Source organism: Triticum urartu, chromosome 7 (genome assembly GCF_003073215.2).
Source record: "Triticum urartu cultivar G1812 chromosome 7, Tu2.1, whole genome shotgun sequence".
Lineage (NCBI taxonomy): Eukaryota > Viridiplantae > Streptophyta > Magnoliopsida > Poales > Poaceae > Triticum > Triticum urartu.
Genome location: NC_053028.1, coordinates 158,736,531 through 158,750,423, shown reverse-complemented (window position 1 = coordinate 158,750,423; position 13,893 = coordinate 158,736,531).

Below are 13,893 nucleotides of genomic sequence, written 5' to 3'. Positions count from 1 at the left end.
TGGAACGTGAGAGGGGCAGGTGCAGTTTGTCTTTGTGGCATGGATACCTACCTACAGCGCTCAACTATTGGTGTGTGGTGGGGGGAGGGAGGCCTAATTAACTATAGAGGTACAATGGCTGGTATATGTGTGGAGGAGGAGAGAGGCCTACCTCATGTATTAAGGTAGATCAATCTACCTCATGTATTAAGGGAGATCGATCAGCATCCATGCATATGTGTAGGAGAGGAATAAGGTTGGGAGAGAGACAGAGCTAGAGTGTTGGAGGGGGTGGTAGTGGAGTTGCTTCTAACAAATGATGGGATAGGCTTGCTAGACAACCGGAGGGCACAACTGCAATATCAATAAGAGAGGGGATGGCTGCCTGTCTGTGCACGTGCGTGTGAGAGACGGGTCAGGAGGCATGCACGAATGATGAGGGGGGGGCGATATGGCTGTGGTAAGCAGACATAACTGCATAGGAAGATCAATCGTCCTTTCTCAGAGAAAGGAGAGACATAACTTGTGAGGTACGTCGATCGATGGGGGGAATAGTTAAAGTCGACCTAGGTATATGTTGGGAGATCGATCGGTATACATGCATGTGTGTTAGAAGCAAATGAGGCACGTGGAGAAGGATAGAGAGAGAGGGATGCATCTAGGAGGTGGTGCGAGAGTCATACTATATCGAGGGGGTAGGAGTGTGCGAGTACGAGATCGATGAAAAGAGTGGTGGGAGTGAGGCATGGACGGTGATAAGAGAAGAGGGGAAGCTTGTGTTTTGTGCTAGGCACACCTGGCTTGTGACGCCCCGAGACCGATGCGCCAGGTATCTCCCAGTTGTTCGCCGTTGTTGCCATGTCATTTTCTCGCGTGTTGCATCTTGTCATGTCATCATGTGCATTGCATCATCATGTTTTCAAAACTTGCATCCGTCCCGGTCTCCTCGTTCTTTCCGTTGTCCGTTCTGAGCCCAGCCACACTTGCACGCGCCCGCGACACGTCCGAAATATTATTTTATAAGTGCCGAAAAAGGTTATCGGAATGGGATGAGAGTTGGCGTGCGGTCTTGTTATAGTGTAGGTAGACCGCCTGCCAAGTTTCATCGCATTCAGAGTCCGTTTGATAGCCCAACCGTTAAACTATAGCGGCAATATAGCCGGTCAAACGTCGTACGTTCCAGTCTCCGAAACTACTGTCGGGCATCTCTCTTCTCTCTCTTTTCTGAGCCCATCAAACCCCTCACCTTCGTTGACCGTTCTGAGACCAACCGGGTTTTTCGATGCCACCCAGTACTGGGGCGGGAGTTTGGGAGTATTGCCATAACTCGTATAACGGATGCTTTTCGAAGGTTGAGGTAAACGATTTCCGAAGGTTTCTTGGTTATGTGTTGAAAGATGGATACAGCTGGATGTAGGGATTGTTAGTTTGGGTGAGATATTATGCTTCCCCTGTATCCCCAACACCTGATTGCATAACCAGAAAGTTTCGGGATTTTATAAGTGGGAATTCAAGTAGCTCCTAGGATATCTTTCCGATAGATGTATGATATGAAATTGGGGTTCGACGTCTAGTGGTCCGCCTATCCACGGTTGGTTTTACAATGGTCTCGTTGTGTCTTAAAGAGTCCTTGGCTATGCTGACTCGGGGACGCTTCGTATGTCATGTGCACTGCCTTGTACATGATGATGCTGTACGATCGAGCCCGTGTGGGCCCCACCACGAAAACTTCGGACGAAATCTCTATCATATGTTTGTTCCGGCTTTTTCTACAAGCCAATTCTTTGTTTTGTTTTGAGTTATGGTATTCGAGTTGCTTCAATGTCAAGTGTCGAATACATACCTTTTCCTAAGCGGTGTTCTCCCATTTCTATGTGAATACTAATCCTTCATGATAATCGAGATTGTCATGTCAATCCTTTTCAACCGGCGTGCTCCTCTTCAAGTGGATCCGATCATTTTCAACATCCGCAAGATCAACTCTAAGTTTTCTCAACGATATCCTTTCCATCTGCCCAAATTGTCTTTGTTTTCCCCCCCCCCCCCCCCTTTTTTTTCAAGGACTAAGATTTCTTAATCAAGTATCCTTTTATTGATGTGAAGTCTCTCCATTCTTTTCTGTCAATGTTCTTATCCAGTGATTCTCATGAAGATACTAACGAAGCCTTAACTTCATCTTTATTCGTTCTCTTTCCTCTCTGCTGAATTCAATTCATGCTTTGTTGATCATATCCTTTTTCCTCGTTTCAAATGTTTTCCCATGCCAGTGCACCTCCTAATCATCCACTTCTCGCTATTCAGTTGTTCCCGAGTGCTAAAGACATCTCACAAGATTCAAGTTTCCATTCTCTATTCGCTCAAGTTCTTTTGAGGATGTTATCTCATTCAAGCCATTTAATTCAACCGGCGCAAATCTCTCTTAAGTTGTTCAACGGTGTTCCTCTTGAGTGGGCCCTAACCCACAGGTCTTTTCCCAGGATCTTACCTGACTCTTCTATTTTCCCGGAGTTACTATCAAATTCTTCTCCAAGTTTGATGTAAGTATGAATTGTCATCAGTCATATGTCTTTCTCTAAGATCTTTCAATTTTTTTCATCATTGGTTCAACCATTCTAATTTCCATTCCGGAGTGCCTCAATAATTCATGGTGGTGTTTCTTGTCGTCATTCTCAACATTTGAAGACCGAAGAAGAGTTTTTCCTTGAAATCCTATCCGTTCTCTCAAAGATGTGTACTTCAAGCTTGATGCCATCCTCTCATAATTGTTTTGATTGTGAGAATTCTTTTCACCTATCTAGAGCAATTCAAGAGTCTTTTCAGTTTTGTTTTGTCCGAAGCCCATCATCTCAGAATTATTCGTTCCAGCTTTCAACTCTCGTTCTCCAAATCTTACCGGTGCGTCATTCAAGTATTCTCTAATCATCTCCATGAAATCATTGCAAGGCTTCTACTGGAGTTCTTTCCAACTTCTCTTTCTTTTATCATCCTTTTTACCGCAGTTCTCATGATGGCTCAACTTGGTGGTTCGTTAAGGCTTTCTTTCATTCTTCAATTGTTCTGCAAGATTTCTCTCGGAGTTAAGATCTGCCAAGCTTTACTCTGAAAATAAACATGGTCCTCAACACATGTTTGTTTTGAGGAGTTCAAGTATTCTTCATCGTGCATTCCAAAAGTGCAGTTCTTCCTATCTTATCTTTTGAGGTGGTGTTATGTCACTCTTGACAATTTCCCTTCGTGTTTCATGATTCACAAGTTGTCCGGAATGACATATTTTAAACCCATCATTCTCAATTCGTTCATGAGATTTTTGCTATCCATCAATCTCTTCTTTGGAGTTATTTTGAGTTATTTTTCACCTAAAACCTTCCCTAAGGAATGTTGCTATTATGGTGCTAATAAATGACCCAAGTTCTTCATCTATCATCCCAGTGAAATAAGCTTCTTGTCTCCTTGTTGACATCAATCCAATCTATTGTTTTCGTTTGTGGCAGAATTTCACCTCAAGTTTTGAGATGTTTTCATAAGCCTAAAAACAGCTTATTGTTTTGTTGTTGATATTTCAACAATTCCGTTCAAGCCTTCTTCATAGGGATGTTTCTTTCAAATTCAGTTGTGGGAGGAGTTTCCATTTTCTTCTCCGTTCTTTTGTTCTGACGACCTACCTTCTATTCTTTCATCCGGAGGCATTGTGATGTTTCTCTTTTCTCTCATCATCTCGAATGGTGAGGATCGTGTTCTTTTCGTGCTTATCCATTTAACCGGAGTGTCGTGCCCTCTATTCAAGTCCTCTCATCTTATCAAGTTTTCCATCCTTCTCAACCGGAGTGCTATTTGAAATTGTTCTTACCACTTGTGCCACTCTTTCAATAGTTCTGGAGGTAGTGTGTTGTTCATCTCATCAAGTATCATCCAATCTTCCCAAGTTCATATTCAATTCCTTTCATTTACAGTCGGAGTGATGTCCAAATTATATCATTCTTATTCCTTTTCTATCTTGTTTTAACCGGAGTGTTTTCGTAATTGATCTTTATTCGTTCCTTGTACATCTCGTTTCAACCGGAGTGCTTGCATGTACTTCTTATCCATTGCACCCCTTTTCTTATGTCTTTCAACCTACAAGGCTCTCGTAATGCTCCTTGTTCCTCTTTTCTAATGGAGTGTTTTCAACTTTGTTCATCTTCGTTGTATTCTTTCTTTCAATTGTTTAACCTCCCAAGGTTCTTTGGTTTCACTCATTCGTCAAAGAAGCAACTTATTTTTACCTATTCCTCTTCCGTTTTTTCTCCGGTGCCATCCTAGATCTCGGGACAAGATCCTCTCATAGTGGTGGAGTGTTGTGACGCCCCGAGACCGATGCGCCAAGTGTCTCCCAGTTGTTCGCCGTCGTTGCCATGTCATTTGCTCGCGTGTTGCATCTTGTCATGTCATCATGTGCATTGCATCATCATGTTTTCAAAACTTGCATCCGTCCCGGTCTCCTCGTTCTTTCCATTGTCCGTTCTGAGCCCAGGCACACTTGCACGCGCCCGCGGCACGTCCGAAATATTATTTTATAAGTGGCCTAAAAAGGTTCTCGAAATGGGATGAGAGTTGGCGTGCGAGCTTATTATAGTGTAGGTAGACCGCCTGCCAAGTTTCATCGCATTCAGAGTCCGTTTGATAGCCCAACTGTTAAACTATAGCGGCAATATAGCCGGTCAAACGTCGGACGTTTTGGTCTCCGAAACTGCTGCCGGGCATCTCTCTTCTCTCTCCTTTCTGAGCCCATCAAACCCCTCACCTTCGTTGACCGTTCCGAGACCAACCGGGTTTTTCGATTCCCTCTTGTCATACCACCTAATCCCTCTTTGCACAGTGCATCGACCCTCGCCCGTGTCCGAAAACTCCCCGAACCCAACCCGGGCAGTCGTCACCGTTGGGTCCGGATCATCCCCAAACGTCGATAAAATATCACCGTTTTCTTATTTGGACTTCCTAACCTAGTTTTCTTGAACCACCCGATTTCGATCGGACGGTCCGAATCTACCCTAAACTCCCCCTCTTTCCTTATATAAAACTCCCTAGTCTAAATCTGGACAAAACCCTAACTTCTAGGGGCTTGTCCCATTTCCCCGCCGCCACCTTCCAAATCGTCATCGGGATCCCTCCCGATCCACCTACCTCCTGTCTCCGAAATTCCCCATCGGGCCAATCCCGCAACCCCCCTGTCGGTCCAAGCACCCGATCCACGGCGAGCCCGCAAGGCGCTAGCCTCTCGCAAGCGACCGCTTCACCAGCAGGACCCCTTCGCGCCCTCTCCTTCCCTCCTCCCCGACCACGGGAGCGCCGTTGACCCTCGCCGGTGAACCTAGCAGCTCGCCCATGGTGGCTCCTTCTGCTTCCCCTGCAGCAAGGCTCCATCACGCGTGCTCGTCTTCAACTCGTGCACCGCAGGTCGCCGTGCCTCCTCCCGACTTTCTCCTGCTCATCTTCCCTGCTGTCTCTCATCCCTCTCGTTTTCTCTCTGTCTAGGAGCACCAACGGCCGCCACCGTCGCTGAAGGATGCAGCACCCGGCCGCCTCGAGCCCCGACGCCGGCGAGCCACCACCTTCGCCGCCCTTGCCCGTTCCCGACCCGCGTCGGATCCCGCCGGCAGGGCCCCATCCCCGCCTCTGGCACCCCAAGGTCCAGACCGCTGTTGCTCTGCTTCTTCTCGAGCAGAGGAGCGCCCGCAAACCTGTGCCTCGCGCCCGGATTAGCCGTCTCCGCATCGTCCGCGCCGCCAACCCTGCCTCACTCACGACCGGCGACCTCCTCACGCGTGGCACCGCGCCAGACGCCGCCCGATCAGCCACCGCACCAAGTTCCCGCCGCCTATCGCCTGAACCTGTTGCTATCGCTATTCTGCAGTAACGAGCAGCAGGTCGTTCGCCTGCCTCGCCTCGCTTTGACCATGCCTGGGCCAGCGCGCCTCTAGATCAGGCCAAGGCCCAGCTCCTCTTCGCCCCAGCCACGCACAGGCCTCAAGGCCCAAAGTGAGCAGCCCCTCTCCACTCCCTCTCCTGTACACTACCGGGCCAACCGGATTCAGCCCGGTGTGTTTGTTTTCCTTGTCTGCGATTTTAGCTTTATTCCAGAGACGACTGTTTTACAGAAAACCCCCTGTTGTTCATGCTTATCATATCTCTCAAACGGTGCATCATATTGAAACAAATTATATATGTAAAATGCTTAGAATTTTGTGTAGATTAATAATATCCAACTTTCATCCATGTTAAAAATGTTTAAAATGATGTTTGCTTATATTTTGCCTATTGCCATGCTAAAATGTTTTAATTCATAACTAAATAACTGTAGCTCCAAACTTAACAAACTTTATATGTAAATGGGGTAGAAAAATGCCTAGTTTAACATGGTGACCTTACTTTGCATGTTTAACAACTCTAGAATATGGTTTAGGGCAGAACAGTACCTAATCCAAACTATGCTCATGAGGAGTTTCCAGACTTGTTGTTTGTTGTTTCGGCCTCATTTAAACTTGCCTAGATAGGTAGTTTTCATTTGCTCCAACCCTTGCCATGTTTAAGAACATTTAATATTGTTGGGTACATAAACAAGATCGAACTAAATAATCAAATGTGGTGTCCGGCAATATGCAACTCGTTGCATATTGAGCTCCACTTAACTTGTAGTATTGTTTGTGCACTTTGCCATGCCATGCCTCATTAAACCGGACATGCATCATACTTGGTTGTGCATCATGCCATGTTTATGCGATGGTTGTTTACCATGTTGTTTGCTTCTTTCCGGTGTTGCTTCTTCGGGTTGGTTCCGATAACGTCGTGTTTGTGAGGATTCGTTCGACTATGTCCGTTTGTCTTCTTCATGGACTCGTTCTTCTTCCTTGCGCGATCTCAGACAAGATGACCATACCCTCGAAATCACTTCTATCTTTGCTTGCTAGTTGTTCGTTCTATTGCTATGCCGCGATACCTACCACTTGCTATATCATGCCTCCCATATTGCCATGTCAAGCCTCTAACCCACCTTCCTAGCAAACCGTTGTTTGGCTATGTTACCGCTTTGCTCAGCCCCTCTTATAGCGTTGCTAGTTGCAGGTGGAGATGAAGTTTGTTCCTTGTTGGAACATGGATGTGTTGGGATATCATAATATCTCTTATTTAATTAATGCATCCATATACTTGGTAAAGGGTGGAAGGCTCGTCCTTATGCCTGGTGTTCTGTTCCACTCTTGCCGCCCTAGTTTTCGTCATACCGGTGTTATGTTCCTTGATTTTGCGTTCCTTACACGGTTGGGTGTTATGGGGACCCCTTGACAGTTTGCTTTGAATAAAACTCCTCCAGTCAGGCCCAACCTTGGTTTTACAATTTGCCTCACCACCACCTACCCTTCCCTCGGGTCGGCTAGCCCAAGGGTCATCTTTATTTTAAGCCCCCCCGGGCCAGTGCTTGTCAAGTGTTGGTCCAAACCGAGTAAACTACGGGGCCACCTCGGGGAAACTTGAGGTTTGGTTTTACTCGTAGGATGTCTCATTCGGTGTTGCCCTGAGAACGAGATATGTGCAGCTCCTATCGGGATGTCGGCGCATCGGGCGGTCTTGCTGGTCTTGTTTTACCATTGTCGAAATGTCTTGTAACCGGGATTCCAAGTCTGATCGGGTCGTCCTGGGAGAAGGAATATCCTTCGTTGACCGTGAGAGTTTGTGATGGGCTAAGTTGGGACACCCCTGCAGGGTTTTGAACTTTCGGAAGCCGTGCCCATGGTTATGGGCAGATGGGAATTTGTTAATATCCGGTTGTAGAAAACCTGACACTTAACTTAAATAAAATGCATCAACCGCGTGTGTAGCCGTGATGGTCTCTTTCCGGCGGAGTCCGGGAAGTGAACACGGTTTTGGTGTTATGCTTGAACGTAAGTAGAATTCAGGATCACTTCTTGATCACTTCTAGTTCACGACCATGCTTTGCTTCTCTTCTCGCTCTCATTTGCGTAAGTTAGCCACCATATATGCTTAGTGCTTGCTGCAGCTCCACCTCATTACCCTATCCTACCCATGATCTTAAATAGTCTTTATCGCGCGGGTGTGAGATTGCTGAGTCCCCGTGACTCACAGATTACTTCAAACAGTTGCAGGTGCCGATGATAACCGTGCAGGTGACGCAACCGAGCTCAAGGAGGAGCTCGATGAAGATCGTGTTCGTTGTGTTGTTTCGTTTCCAGTTGATCAGTAGTGGAGCCCATTCGGGACAATCGGGGATCTATTGCATTAGGGGTTGTCTTTCTTTATTTGGTTCCGTAGTCGGACCTTGGTTCTATCTGGATGATGTAATGATATATGTATGTATTGTGTGAAGTGGCGATTGTAAGCCAACTCTTTATCCCTTCCTTATTCAGTACATGGGATGTGTAAAGATTACCCCTCTTGCGACATGCCTACCATGCGGTTATGCCTCTAAGTCGTGCCCCAACACGTGGGAGATATAGCCGCATTGTGGGTGTTACATGGCTAGAGAGGCATATCGATCGATGTGTGCCGTAAAGAAGGAGCTGGGGGGGCTACACACACCGTGGGTGAACGACCTAAAGTGACAAGACGAATTTGCACGATGAACCTAGAGAATGCTGAGGGAGGGTGAGAGGGATGCGGGTGTGTGCATGCACGAGAGAAAGTTAGCGCTAGCTAGCTACAAAGATAAGAGGATTGTGTGGGTGTAAAAGACGAATAGAGATCATACTTCATTATAAAAAGAGAATTCGGATATTTGAAGAATTTATCATAGTGTTTTAAACCGACGCATGTGTGAATATATATAACGGTGATACACATGGTGTGGTTATGAACATGTTATACTACATATAATATATTTTATCTCTACTCTTATAAAAAACGGAGTTGTTGATGATGGTGTGCCTGCCGTCCTGCAATATAGGCCGTCCGATTTGTATCTAACAGATAGGAAGGAAACTATGGCAATTTTGAAAAAAGATACCCACACCCCTCTCCATATTTGCAAATTAGGTCTCCCCTTGATCATGTTGATGTTCTGTGGAACGCATGGGCATCTTGCTAGTACTACGTATAATATATAGAACATTGATCATAATTCGGGCTAATGTGTGGCTTTTGCAGCTCAGGTCTAAATACTTGTCATAATGTAGGGGGCGGGGCACTATACTATGTGTGATAAACACGGTGTACACGTATCGAACATGGTTTAGATTATGAATATATAGTTAGTACATCAAATGTACTATTATTTGGAATCAACATCAAGTGTATTCAAAAAACAGAATTCGAGTTCATGTAGTACACATAGTTCATATCTATCTCTATAGTAATCATGTGCTGTGTTATTAAGGTAATACACGAATGATGGTTGAAGTTGGCAACAATCATGATTGTAGATTCTTATTGAAATAGAAAAACGAATTCAAATTCAGTTCGAATTGCAGCGGTAGTATAGACATTTGGAATGCACTAAAATGTTGGTATGAGTAGGTTACATTCATTATACAGCAAGCAAAAAAATTAATTGGACATAACATGGATTCATACTCCCTCCTTCCATCTATATAGGGCGTAATGCGTTTTTTAAGACCGCCTTTGACTATTGACAAGATTAATAGTACATGACAAGCACAATGTAAAAATCATATCATTGAAAGAACCTTTCACAGATGAATTTAATGGTGTGCTTTGTGTAAGTTGCATGTCATATATTATTTCTCTAATATTTGGTCAAAGTTAGCATCGAAAAACGCATTAGGCCCTATATAGATGGAAGGAGGGAGTAGCTTTGAATAGCATTTTTATAGTAAAACGGGGCAAGACTCTCTCTTTGTGTGGTGTGAATATTTTTATTTTTTTCGTTCTCTTTTTGGTTGAGGGAAGTGCAAATTGATTTGGTACGTACAAGTACAATATTACATGTTAGGCTTGTCCCTAAAATTCAACCCGCGCCTTGTTATATCCCGAAAATTCAGATATTGTGCTCCCAAAACTAGCGCCTTCACAACCCGCACCTTGCTACCCCGAAATTACAACGTGCGCGAAAACTCCCTCCAGCTGCCAAATCCCGACATGCGACATCCTCCTTCTAACCCTGAGCCGAAAGGGCCGCTAGTTCAAATCGGTGGGGGGTACTTTTGTAACACACCCTACATTTTGGACAAGCGCGTCCCTAAGTCATGGTTCACCCCTCCCATCGCCTCCTTTTTGCCATACGAAATTCCAGGCCGCCATAACCTCTCCACTCCAGTCGCGAAACCCCACCCTCCTCCGTCTGCCACGTCACTGCTACCTAGACGGAGCCTCTTCCCCGACGACGTCGTTGATACGTCTTTGCCGTATCTACTTCTCCAAACACTTTTGCCCTTGTTTTGGACTCTAACTTGTATGAATTGAATGGAACTAACCTGGACTGACGCTGTTTTCAGCAGAATTGCCATGATGTTGTTTTATGTGCAGAAAACAAAAGTTCTCGGAATGACCTGAAACTCCACGGAATTTCTTACAATAAATAATAAAAAATCCTCACAAAAGATGAAGACCAGGGGGCCCACACCCTTTCCACGGGGGTGGGGGGCGCCCCCCCTAGGGCGCGCCCCCTACCTCGTGGGCCCCCTGGAGACCTCCCAACTCCAACTACAACTCCAACACTATATATATGCTTTCAGGGAGAAAAAATAGAAGAGAAGATTTCATCATGTTTTACGATACGGAGCCGCTGCCAAGCCCTAAAACCTCTCGGGAGGGGTGACTTGGAGTCCGTTCGGGGCTCCGGAGAGGGGGGTTCATTGCCGTTGTCATCATCAACCATCCTCCATCACCAATTTCATGATGCTCACCGCCGTGCGTGAGTAATTCCATCGTAGGCTTGCTGGACGGTGATGGGTTGGATGAGATTTATCATGTAATCGAGTTAGTTTTGTTAGGGTTTGATCCCTAGTATCCACTATGTTCTGAGATTGATGTTGCTATGACTTTGCTATGCTTAATGCTTGTCACTAGGGCCCGAGTGCCATGATTTCAGATCTGAACCTATTATGTTTTCATCAATATATGAGAGTTCTTGATCCTATCTTGCAAGTCTATAGTCACCTATTATGTGTTATGATCCGTTAACCCCGAAGTGACAATAATCGGGATACTTACCGGTGATGACCGTAGTTTGAGGAGTTCATGTATTCAATATGTGCTGATGCTTTGTTTCGGTTCTCTATTAAAAGGAGACCTTAATATCCCTTAGTTTCCATTAGGACCCCGCTGCCACGGGAGGGTAGGACAAAAGATGTCCTGCAAGTTCTTTTCCATAAGCACGTATGTCTATATTCGGAATACATGCCTACATTACATTGACGAATTGGAGCTAGTTCTGTGTCACCCTATGTTATGACTGTTACATGATGAACCACATCCGGCATAATTATCCATCATTGATCCGATGCCAACGAGCTTTCCATATACTGGTTTACGCTTATTTACTTTCTCGTTGCTATTGTTACAATCACTACAAAATACCAAAAACATTACTTTGCTTTCGTTACTCTTTTGTTACCGATACCATCACTATCATATTACTTTGCTACTAAACACTTTGCTGCAGATACTAAGTTTCCATGTGTGGTTGAATTGACAACTCAGCTGCTAATACTTGAGAATATTCTTTGGCTCCCGTTGTGTCGAATCAATAAATTTGGGTTGAATACTCTACCCTCGAAAGATGTTGCAATCCCCTATACTTCTGGGTCATCAAGACTAATTTTTGGCATCGTTGCCGGGGAGCATAGCTCTATTCTTTGAGTCACTTGGGATTTATATCTGCTGGACACTATGAAGAACTTGAAAGACGCTAAGACAAAAATTTATCCCTCAACTATGAGGGGAGGTAAGGAACTGCCATCTAGCTCTGCACTTGATTCACCTTCTGTTTTGAGTAAGCTTGCGACACCTACACCTGCTTCTGCTATTCGTTCTGATATGTCGCATGTTATTGATGATGCTACTTCTGCTATACATGATACTTATAATGAAACTACCTCTATGCTTGATACTACTATGCCACTTAGTGATTTTCTTGAGGAACGACTTGCTAGGGCTAGAGAGATTGAAAATATTGAATCTAATTATGATGATGAAAGTGATGATGAAGAATCACTTGTTATTCCTGAGGGTTATTTATTTGATCAAGAAGCTTCTTTAGCTATTTTAGCTTGCAAAGATGGATATGAACTCAAAAGGTTATTAGCTAAATGGAATAAGCAATCTCTAAATGCTAGGATGAAACCTGACCCTGCTTTTACTGCTTCACCTATCTGTGTTACTCATAAGGATTTTGAATTCTCTGTCGATCCTGATATAATTACTTTGGTTGAATCTGATCCTTTTCATGGCTATGAATCTGAAACAGTTGTGGCACATCTTACTAAATTAAATGATATAGCCACCCTGTTCACTAATGATGAGAGATCTTGCTACTTTTATATCCTTAAAATATTTCCATTCTCATTAAAGGGTGATGCTAAAATATGGTTTAATTCTCTTGATCCTGGTTGTGTGCGTAGCCCCCAGGATATGATCTATTACTTCTCTGCTAAATATTTCCCTGCTCATAAAAAAGAAGCTGCTTTAAAGGAAATATACAACTTTGTGCAAATTAAAGAAGAGAGTCTCCCACAAGCTTGGGGGAGGCTTCTCAAGTTACTTAATGCTTTTCCTGATCATCCTCTTAAGAAGAATGAAATACTTGATATCTTTTATAATGGACTAACCGATGCTTCCAGAGATTACCTGGATAGTTGTGCTGGTTCTCCTTTCAGGGAAAGAACACCGGATGAAGCTGAAATCTTATTGAATAATATGATCTTAATCCTTTATTTATTGAAGTACCTCTAGACCTCGATAACCCGACACAGGTAGTAAAGGTAAATTCTCTCTATAGATATGATAAAGCTATAATCCCACTTACTAAAATTGCTAGCCCATGCTTAGATGAGTTTGATAAATTTATGGCTAAGCAAGAAGACTTTAATGCTTATTTTGGTAGACAATTAAAATACAATTCAAATATGCTTGGACACTTGGGTGATTATATGGCTAATGTCAAAGGTGAACTTAAACTTATTAGTAAACATGCTTCCATGGTTACTACTCAAGTAGAACAAGTACTTAAAGCTCAAAAGGAATTGCTCAATGAGATGAATAGTAAGAAAAATGATTATGCTGTTAAAGTGGCTACTAGAACTGGTAGAATGACTCAGGAACCTTTGTATCCTAAAGGCCACCCTAAGATAATTGAGCAAGATTCTCAGAGAAATAATATTGATGCACCTAGTTCTTCTAAAAGGAATAAAAAGAAAAATGATAGAACTGTGCAAACTTCTAATGAACCTATTGCTGAACCACCTGATAATCCAAATGGTATATCTATGTCTGATGCCAAAACACAATCTGGCAATGAACATGAACCTAATGAAAATGTTAATGATGATGTTCATAATGATGCTCAACCTAGTAATGATAATGATGTAGAAATTGAACCTGCTGTTGATCTTGATAACCCACAATCAAAGAATCAACGTTATGATAAGAAAGACTTTGTTGCTAGGAAACATGGTAAAGAAAGAGAGCCTTGGGTTCAGAAACCCATGCCTTTTCCTCCCAAACCATCCAAGAAAAAGGATGATGAGGATTTTGAGCGCTTTGCTGAAATGATTAGACCTATCTTTTTGCGTATGCGATTGACTGATATGCTCAAAATGAATCCTTATGCTAAGTACATGAAATATATTGTTACAAATAAAAGAAAGATACAAGAAGCTGAAATTTCCACCATGCTTGCTAATTATACATTTAAGGGTGGAATACCAAAGAAACTTGGAGATCCAGGAGTACCTACTATACCATGCTCCA